The 10054-nt window shown below is 44.1% G+C and overlaps 1 long non-coding RNA gene across 1 annotated transcript in view; it reads left to right on the top strand.

The window, feature by feature from the left end:
* LOC123572902 (uncharacterized) overlaps positions 1-9495 on the top strand; it is a 139856-nt gene extending 130361 nt beyond the window's left edge. Inside the window, exons 7-8 of the long non-coding RNA XR_012434209.1 lie at positions 3373-3435; positions 9278-9495. This is a non-coding gene — a long non-coding RNA (uncharacterized lncRNA). The remainder of the gene's footprint in view (positions 1-3372; positions 3436-9277) is intronic.
* The last annotated feature ends 559 nt before the right edge of the window (positions 9496-10054 follow it).

Here is a 10054-nt window from a genome sequence, read left to right on the forward strand (position 1 = left end):
GACAACCCCAAAGTTAGTCCCAGCCAACTGGGTACCTTTCCTGTTTGTATCAAAGGGAAAGCATTGGAAGCACAGTGCGATTCATATCAGCTCCCACACTGGAACAGGCATTTGCAGGTAGAACCGGTGAGGGGGTGAGGGGCTCCATTCACCTTTCTTCCTCACCTTAAAAATAAGCAACTGTGGTGGGGCACAGTGTCTCCTGCCTGTAATCCCAGCACTTTAGGAGGCCAAAGTGGGTGGATCACTGAGGCCAGGAGTTCAAGACCAGCCTGACCAACATGGTGAAACCTCATCTCTATTAAAAATACAAAAGTTAGCCGGGCGTGGTGGAGGGCGCCTGTAATCCCAGCACTTTGGGAGGCTGAAGGGGGCAGATCACCTGGGGTCGGGAGTTCAAGATCAGCCTGGCCAACATGGCAAAATCCCCCTCTACAAAACTACAAAAAATTAGCTGGGCGTGGTGGCACGCACCTGTAATCCCAGCTACTCGGAGGCGGAGGCAGGAGAATTGCTTGCACCCAGGAGGCAGAGGTTGGAGTGAGCTGAGATTGCACCGTTGCACACCAGGCTGGGCAACGAGAGACTTCATCTTAAAAAAAAAAAAAAAAAAAAGCAAAGGCGTTTATGAAAGGGATTTTCTCCAAGAAAGATTATGCCTCCCATGTCCTAGGGCACACTTGGATCTCCCATAGCTACACCAGCTTTTTCTGGGGCCTTGCCTTGGTCTAGCACTCCCAGGTGTCCATAAAGAAAGAAGAAATACTGAAGAAGGGAGGGGAGGCCAAGTGCAGCGTCTCAAAGATCTAATTGCAACTCTGACAAGCATCAGATCAAAGGAGTCTCTCCTTGCTTCTTTGATCTCTTGATAACCACATTTAGCACTCTCCCCTGGCTGTGCCTGGGGCAGGCAGCCCTCCCTTCTAACTCCCTCATCTTTTTCTAGTTTAAATAATTCAACTGCTCATCATTTTCAAAGGAGTGAAAATAAGCAAATATTTTAAGTTCCAACTCAATTGCTAGATTTAGTGAAGTCTCTGTACCAGAATGATACCACTCTGGGAAATAAAAATAGCGCCATGAAATCCTAAAAAGAATGCTCATTGCTTTAAATACGTTATCTGACTTTGAGTTGTGCGGCAAGTCCACAGGAATGGGAGGGAGATGACCATAACGGTAGCTCCAGAGGTGCCTGGGGTGGGCAGCTAGGGAAAGAGGTGGCTTCCTGTCCTTCTGCTGGTGGGGGCGAGAGTCTGAGACAGGAACCATCATCATCAGCCCTCAGTCCGCCTTCCTTTTACTCCTCTCACATTTCCAAGACAATTTGATGGGACTCTCCTCCAACTCCACATCACCCAGGGTCCTTTGGTGCTAGGTTTTCCCATGAGGTGTGACCAGCATGTTCTGCTCAGAATTTTTTTTTTTTTTTTGAGATGGAGTTTCTCTCTGTCTCAGGTGCGATCTTGGCTCAATGCAGGTGCGATCTTGGCTCACCGCAACCTCCACCTCCCAGGTTCAAGCGATTCTCCTGCCTCAGCCTCCCGAGTAGCTGGGATTACAGGGGCGCACCACCATGCCCAGCTAATTTTTTTGTAATTTTAGTAGAAACGGGGTTTCACCATGTTAGGCAGGCTGATCTTGAACTCCTGACCTCAGGTGATCCACCTGCCTCAGCTTCCCAAAGTGTTGGTATTACAGGCATGAGCCACTGCACCCCGTCAGAAATGGTCTTTATTAAAATATTAGGGAGGGGAAAGAAAAGTCATGCCATGGAACTTGCTTTTACCCCAAGGTTGCCAGATTTAGCAAATAAAAACACAGGACACCCGGTTGACTTTGAAATTCAGATAAACAAGGAATAATATTTTTGCATAAGTATGTCCCAAATATTGCACAGGACACACTTATACTACAACATTATTCATTGTTTATCTGAAATTTAAACTTAACTGGATGCCCTGTATTTTGTAACTCTCTCAGGGTCCTTCTGTCACCAAAATTTGCTGAATCCAGCCTCAGGGTGTCACAAAAAAGACTGATTCAGCTCTGCCCTTAAAACCCCTTGGGAATCTGGCCCAGTCCAGGCCTTTTACCAAGTGGTGGGGGAAGGGAAGGGGTCAGCGTTTGTTGAGCTCCCACATAAGGGAGTGTCCATTTGATCCTCACGATACCCCCATGGGTGGTTAGTATTATTCCCTTTCCACATTTGGCGAAGTAGGGCCCAGGAAAGGTAAGGAGTCTGCCGGCTTCTAAGCACTAGAGGTAGGATTCTAACACAGGCATCTCTACCATCAAGGCTGTGATCTGTCAGTTACCTGCTGCTGTCTCCTTCCTTCTCCTCCACAAAGCAGGACAAACCCAGAGGCTAGTAGACTTGTTCCAACATAAACAGGCATTTTTTTTTTCATTCCAGCTATCTCTTTTCACATTAATCAAAGCTCTAGATCTTATCCTCTAGAATTCTCTGTTCTGCCATTTGAAGCAGAGGGGTGTGGGAAACCCAGGAGAGTAGACCTGAATGGGGGGATCTTAGGAACTTAGTACATGAAAGGTAGTCACTAGCAGTTTTCCTCATGCAGGTGAACCAGTGGAAACTCATTAATCTGCACTGAATTCAAGCCAGGACACCAGCATATTATGAAATCCTGACTTTCTTATTTCTTTTTTTTTTTTTCTTCTTGAGACAGGGTTTCACTCTTGTTGCCCAGGCTGGAGTGCAATGGCACGATCTCAGTTCACTGCAACGTCCACCTCCTGTGTTCAAGCAATTCTCCTTCATCAGCCTCCTGAGTAGCTGGGATTGCAGTCATGCGCCACCACACTCAGCTAATTTTGTATTTTTAGTAGAGACGGGGTTTCATCATGTTGGTCAGTTTGGTCTCGAACTCCTGACCTCAGGTGATCCACCTGCCTCAGCCTCCCAAAATGCTGGGATTACAGGTGTGAGCCATCATGCCCGGCCTGACTTTCTTACTTCTGAAGGCCATGGTTCTCAGATTGGAGCTGCCTTGGAATCACCTGGAGGGCTTGTTCAAACACAGATTCCTCCTCTACCCCTAGTGTTTCTGCCTCAGTGGGTTTACAGTGGGACCTGAGAATCTGCATTTCTGATAAATTCCCAGATGATGCTGACACTGTTGGTCTGGGGAGTTCACTGATATGGTTTGGCTGTTTTCTCACCCAAATCTCATCTTGAATTGTAGCTCCCATAATTCCCATGTGTTGTGGGAGGGACCCAGTGGGTGATAATTGAATCATGGGGGTGGGTTTCCCCACACTGTTCTCTTGGTAGTGAATAAGTCTCATGAGATGTAATGATTTTATAAGGGGAAACCCCTTTTGCTTGGTTCTCATTCTTTCTTTTGCCTGCAGCCATGTAAGACGTACCTTTTGCCTTCTGCTGTGATTGTGAGGCCTCCCCAGCCATGTGGAACCGTTGAGTCCGTTAAACCTCTTTTTCTTTATAAATTACCCAGTGTCAGGTAGGTCTTTATCAGCAGTGTGAAAACTGACCTATACACCACTTAGTGAACCACTGCTCCAGAACCAGAAAGGGGGCTTCACTAAAAATAATGACAGTACTTGGAACTTAGGTTCATATACACTTTGGAATTCAAGACCATTCGACACCTCTCATCCCCACCATTCAAAAATGTCCTGCAATCCTCTCTCTCCATCGAAGTCTACATTTATTCCTTTACTCACTCATCCCCATGGATATGAAGTAAGCATGGACAATGTAACACACACCATCTGGATCCTCAGAAACACAGAGATGAACTGGACCCAGTTCCGGCCAGTGCACTGGGGACAATCATGTAAGCAAAATAACACCAGTGGAGTAGGAGAGGTTATAATAGAAGCAGATAAAGTCATCCAGAAAGGAAGAGAGAAAAGGAAGGGAAGATTCTTCAGGGACTTACCCTTTGAGCTGAGTGTGGAAGGCTGGGGATGGGGTTACAAAGAGGAAAGGATAGTCCACATGGAGGGATGAGACAACAGGGCAAGCTCAAGGGCTGCAAGAAGCTTACGTGGTTGACTTGGTGATAGATGGGCAGTTAGTGTCGGGGAGCCTGGCAGGGGGGTTATACTGAGATGCTTGGTTTTCTTTTCTTTTACAATGATGATGAGGCATTGGGTAGTCTTCAGTGAAGGGTGGCATTAATAAGGCCTATAATCTGGAAAGTGATTGAGTGGAGGGGTGAGTGTTTTAGTCGGCTAGGGCCACTATAGCAGGATACCATAGACTGGGTAGCTTACAAACAGAAATGTGCCTCTCACGCTTCTGGAGGCTGGGAAGTCCAACATTAAGGCAGATTCAGTGTCTGCTGAGGGCCCGCTTTCTGGCCCATAGACAGCAGCTTCTTGCCGTGTCCTCACTTGGTGGAAGGGGTGAGAGGGCTCTCAGGGGTCCCTTTTATAAGGGCACTAATCTTATTCACGATGTCTCTACCTTCATGATCTAATCACCTCATAAAACACTCATCTCCTAATACCATCACCTTGGGGGCTAGGGTTTCAATATATGAATTTTGGAGGTCGCAAACATTTAGACCATAGCAGTCAGCAATATCCCACCATGAGGCTATTACAATAGGACCCACTAGAGATGATACTGGTGTGAATGAGAGTGGGATCTCTCAGAGTTGAATGGAAAAAAAAATTCTGATGATCCAAAAATGAAACATTTATGTCCACTCTTGTTACCCTCCACCAATAAAAGCAATCTAACTAAGTTTGGGGGAATAAGATGCAAATATTCCTGTATGATTTATGCTGCTATCTTAGTCTGCAACTTATTTAAACTGCATATCTATTCCAATAATTTCCACCTTTTAAAGGATTACTCTAACTCATTACTATTTGTTCAATTTTGCTCTCTTTCCCATTCCTAGATGTTTATTTATTCATCCAAAATAATTTAGCAGCTTACTGCCTGGGAGAGAAGACAAAGCAGATAGAGGGATAGTTGAAATTCAGTGTGGCACACAGTGTAACAGCAGTTCTTACTAATATCTGTGAGACGACAGAGGAGGGAAAGATGAACCTAAAAACAGTCAATGATACAATTAATTTTATTTTATTTTCTCTCTCTCTCTTTTTTATTTTTTTTTCTTGAGACAAAGTTTCGCTCCCGTCGCCCAGGCTGGAGTGCAATGGCACGATCTCGGCTCACTGCAAACTCTGCCTCCTGGGTTCAAGCGATTCTCCTGCCTCAGCCTTCTGAGTAGCTGGGATTACAGGTGCCCACCAGCATGCCTGACTAATTTTTGTATTTTTAGTAGAGACGGAGTTTCACCATGTTGGCCAGACTGGTCTTGAACTCCTGACCTTACGTGATCTGCCCGCCTCGGCCTCCCAAAGTACTGGGGTTACAGGCGTGAGCCACTGTACCGGCCAATTAATTTTCAAATCACTTTGAAATGGATTTTATGGACTTGAAAAAAAATACTAATTTATTCCCTAAATTGAAAACTACTTCCAAGAAAACCATGGGATTTTTTGTTTTTGGTTTTGTTTGTTTTTTTGTTTTGTTTTGTATAATGCCTAATATAGTACTCTAGCATAGCACCTGATAAACATATTTTGGCCTTTAAAAAACTAAATGGTTTTAACATATTAGTCTCACTAGAATATCAAAATTCTAAAATAAGTAGAACAATTTCCATTATCTGACTTTCTATAAATACAAATATTTTACTTGATTTTTAAAGAAACGTTTTTAGGTGTAGTAAGAAAGGGTGAGAGTGTAAATATCTAATTATCAAGTGCAAAAACCTAGCCGTGAAGAGTTTGCCTTTCAGTGGGTAATGTATGGTTCATGCAATCAGAGCTCGTTTGGAGTGATTTGACACCATAGAAGAAAAATATACCCATCTTCAGGAGTTGTAATTTTAGAAGATAGTGTTTTCATAATCACTCTTATTTGCATGTTGGGAATTTGAGTTACAGCATTAACATGACAAATCAATTGAATCTCTTTAAATAAGGCAAGTTTTAAAAATCATCTTCCAGTGATTCGATGCCAAATATTTGACTGGAAGTGACACAAGTTAGACTGAAGGGAAAAAACCCTTCTCTGGGCCTCCTGTGACTACAAGGTCAACTGAATTCCCAACGATGGTGGCTCCTTCCTAGCTCCATCAATGACCTTTGGCAAGTCACAGAAAGAGCTGTTGCCCACTGCGGCATCCACAAAGAGTCACTGTCTGCCTTTAGGAGCAGACAGCAGCTCTGCCCATCAAGAGACTAGGAATGTAAATGATCCCTCCAAAGCCTAGGGCCCTGACCTCACAGCAGGGAAAATCCAAGCTTTCACAGCCAAAGGAACTTCCGAAATAAAATTAAAGGAAAATTAACCAGGAAAAAGTGAGATAAAAGAATTTAAATGGAATAATTCGTGATCTTCCTCCTTTTGGCTCTTCTGCTGAACTAATTCATGATTGGCCTTGCTCTTGGTAAAGAATTCAAGATTGGCACTAATAGCCTACAGCCCAGTTCAGGCAGCTTCTAGGGTGTCACCATGGCCCACCCCTCTGAGGCCAAACAGCTCAGGGTATGGCCAGGCTGATTCCAAGAAGAATCAGTGACCTGCACCCTAGATCCTTCACCTGCGGCCTCAGCAGTGCTGCGGGTTGTTAGCATCTTTCTTATTCTCTTGGAAAAGGTCATTGGGTGTACTTTTTTACAGTAAGCATCTGTGAAGTTCAGTTTGCATGGCAAAAAAAAGGCATTGGAGATTTTTAGCAAGTAGTGCAGGAAAGAAGTTGTTGATCCCGGGAAAATTACACAATAAACTGGATCGTCATTACTGCCATTACATCCTGCTTTCTTCACCTGCTCCTACATCCAACTTGGGCCTACCAATGGCTTGGCTATTTTCTGTCTACACAACAATCTGTACTTGGAACTCTTCGTAAACCTGTTTACTCAAAGTACACCATACATCAAAAGTATCCTTCCCATTGCTCACACTGGGTCTGTCTTCATCCTGTATAAATTTTTCTTTGTTTTTTTTTTTGTTTGTTTGTTTGCTTTGTTTTGTTTTGCTTTGAGATGGAGTCTCACTCTGTTGCCCAGGCTGGAGTGCAGTGGCACGATCTGGGCTCACTGCAACCTCCACCTCCCAGGTTGAAGCCATTCTCCTGCCTCAGCCTCCCGAGCAGCTGGGACCACAGGTGCGCGGCACCACGCCCCGCTACTTTTTTGTATCTTTAGTAGAGATGGGGTTTCACCGTGTTAGCCAAGATGGTCTCGAGCTCCTGACCTCGTGATCTACCTGCCTTGGCCTCCCAAAGTGCTGGGATTATGGGGTGAGCCACCTCGCCCAGCCCATAAATTCCTTTCTTATAGCATTGATGGTCTCAGGTAAAAAGCAATCTAGTGAGTTGTTGACACAAAGATGTGAATAAGGACAACAGCAGCAGCAGACATAGCTGCTGGCTCACCAGGCTCTCCTTCCTTGTAGGTATAATCCCAGTTGATTGACTTGTTTTCCTAGCCTCCTTTTTAGCCTTGGGTGGCCATGAGTCATAGTTCTGGCCAATAAGACCTAAGCACAAGTATGCTAGGGGTGTCACTGATAGTGTTTGCCTGATAGAAAGGGACAAACATAGCTGGCACCTTCCTTTATCCTTCTTGGAATCAGGCATGACAGGCGGAGGTACAAGACATGCTGTCAGCGGGAGGCAACCAGCAAGAAGGAGAGGCTGAGAGTCACAAGAAGACAAGTTACTTCATCACTGCCCTTGTTTTCTGTCGTCTCCCTGCACGGAACCCTAGATCCCTGTGGCTACTCTCTCTCTCCAATCCCCTCCATGTCCTGTGTCCTTCTCTGACACTCTGCCCACTAATCTCTCACTCCGACTCCAACTAATCATTGACTTTCTCCACCAGGATTTGCCTGCCTCCTAAATCCCATCTCATTGCTGGGGAACATTCATGCACATTTGAGGGTTTGTTTTGTGTTATTATTGTGGTAAGAATACTTAAGATGAGATCTACTCTCTTAACAGACTTTCAAGTGTACAAGACAGGATTGTTAACTATAGGTGCTATGTTGTACTGTAGACCTCCAGAACTTACTAATTTTGCATAACTGAAACTTTATACACATTGGTTCACAACTCCCTATCTCGATCTTCCCCCCAACCACCATTCTACTCTCTGCTTCTATGAGTATGTCTATTTTAGGTACCTCATAGAGGTGGAATACGCAGTGTTTATCTTCCTTTTATCTTTTCTTTTTTGTTTGTTTGTTTTTTAAAATGGAGTCTCGCTCTGTTGCCCAGGCTGGAGTGCAGTGGTGTGATCTCGGCTCACTGCAACCTCCGTCTCCTGGGTTCAAGCAATTCTCCTGCCTCAACCTCCTTAGTAGCTGGGATTACAGGCGCCTGCCACCACAACCAGTTAATTTTTTGTATTTTTGTTAGAGACGGGGCTTTACCATGTTGGTCAGGCTGGTCTCAAACTCCTGACCTTGGGATCCACCCGCCTTGGCCTCCCAGAGTGCTAGGATTTCAGGTGTGAGCCAATGCGCCTGGCCACAGTGTTTATCTTTCTGTAACTAGTTTATTTCACTGAGCATAATACCCTCCAGATTCACTCATTATTACATACAGCAAGATCTTCTTTTTGAAGGCTGAATGGTATTCCATTGCATGGATAGATTTGAGGTTTTCACCTTTCCCCAGGCCTCGTCTGTAATCATGTCTAAATTCACCCTCACCCATGGCTAAAGGAGAATGGAAAACACTAGGACATAATGACTTTCCCTGACACGTTCACATTCTGAATCTTAAGTAACTCTGTTTCAAGTGCACTAAGTGGTATCTGCCTCCCTGTTCTCTTGGTTCTCCTCCCATCATTACTAGCTATACGGTGATGATGAATGTCTCAGTCAAAAAGACCTGGGTTCCCTTTCCAACTCTAACAAGGTTGCCAACGAACTTAATTCCGTTTTACCCTCAAGTTCCTCTCTTGTAAAATAAAACCATTTTACATTTCAGGGCTGTTATAAAATAGAAACAAGCTAACATATAAGCCAGGTAATAGATGTTGAGTATATATTAGCTATTATTCTTAACACGGCCAGTATCAGTAGGCAAAGTCACCTCTGCCACCTTGGCCCCACGTGACCTGACCCCATCAGCAAGCAATTCGTTCACTGAGTTAAGCATTGCCGTATCTCCAAAGCCCCCTTTTATTCTCCAGAGGGGGAAGTACATTGCTACAAAGACATTCACTTAATTTTGTCTTTAAAATTTCATTATTTCAGTGGAAGAAGATGGGATAGAATTAGAACGCTAGAGCTACACCAAGGGAGACAAGATAGAAGATGCTGAGTGCTGTGGAATGGGGAGGAAGAAAAACAGTGGGAAAAGTAAAAAAAAGAACTAGGGCAAATGCACCTTGGCCCCAGAGATGGTCCTAATTAATTTCCTTTCTTCTCTGTTGCTGTTTTGGCTTCCTTTGGTTTAAAAATAAAATGTCCTGTTTTTGCTCTGATTATGTCTTTTATTTTCATATTTAAGAGATTAAAATTGCGTAACCTGCCTAGGATGCACCATGATCTAAGGCACTTGATGTATGTTCGAGAAGAAGCGGGGAAAAAGGCCTCAAGTCTGACCCGAGAAGGCAAAATGCTTATGTAGCATGAGAACTTTATTGACTTAAGTTTCAGGATTGTTCTCCCAGGGAAGGAAAACCATTTTAAAAAACAAACAAACTTGTATTCTTGTATTCTGGGGTATTTCCCAGAAAAGACGCAGGTATGGTTAGTAAGATGGGATTTGGTTTTGTTTTTCGAGCTTCAGCCGGGTGGTAAAAGGTCAGCCCTGTGTTGTAATCCACTCTGGTGCCTCTCTCCCGTAATCCTAACCACAACCCTAGAAAAGCTATGCAGTGTGGCAGTTAGTAAAATGAAATTTCTTTTTTAAATGTCTTCCCCCTTAAAAACTTACTGCTGAGTCTTAGAATGTTCTGGAAAAATGCTGTTGCTCGAAATTTCAGAATAATTTCCCTAGGAGAAAGCTGCTAAAATGATTTATCTTAA

Source organism: Macaca fascicularis, chromosome 4, assembly GCF_037993035.2.
Source record: "Macaca fascicularis isolate 582-1 chromosome 4, T2T-MFA8v1.1".
NCBI classification, from domain to species: Eukaryota; Metazoa; Chordata; class Mammalia; order Primates; family Cercopithecidae; genus Macaca; species Macaca fascicularis.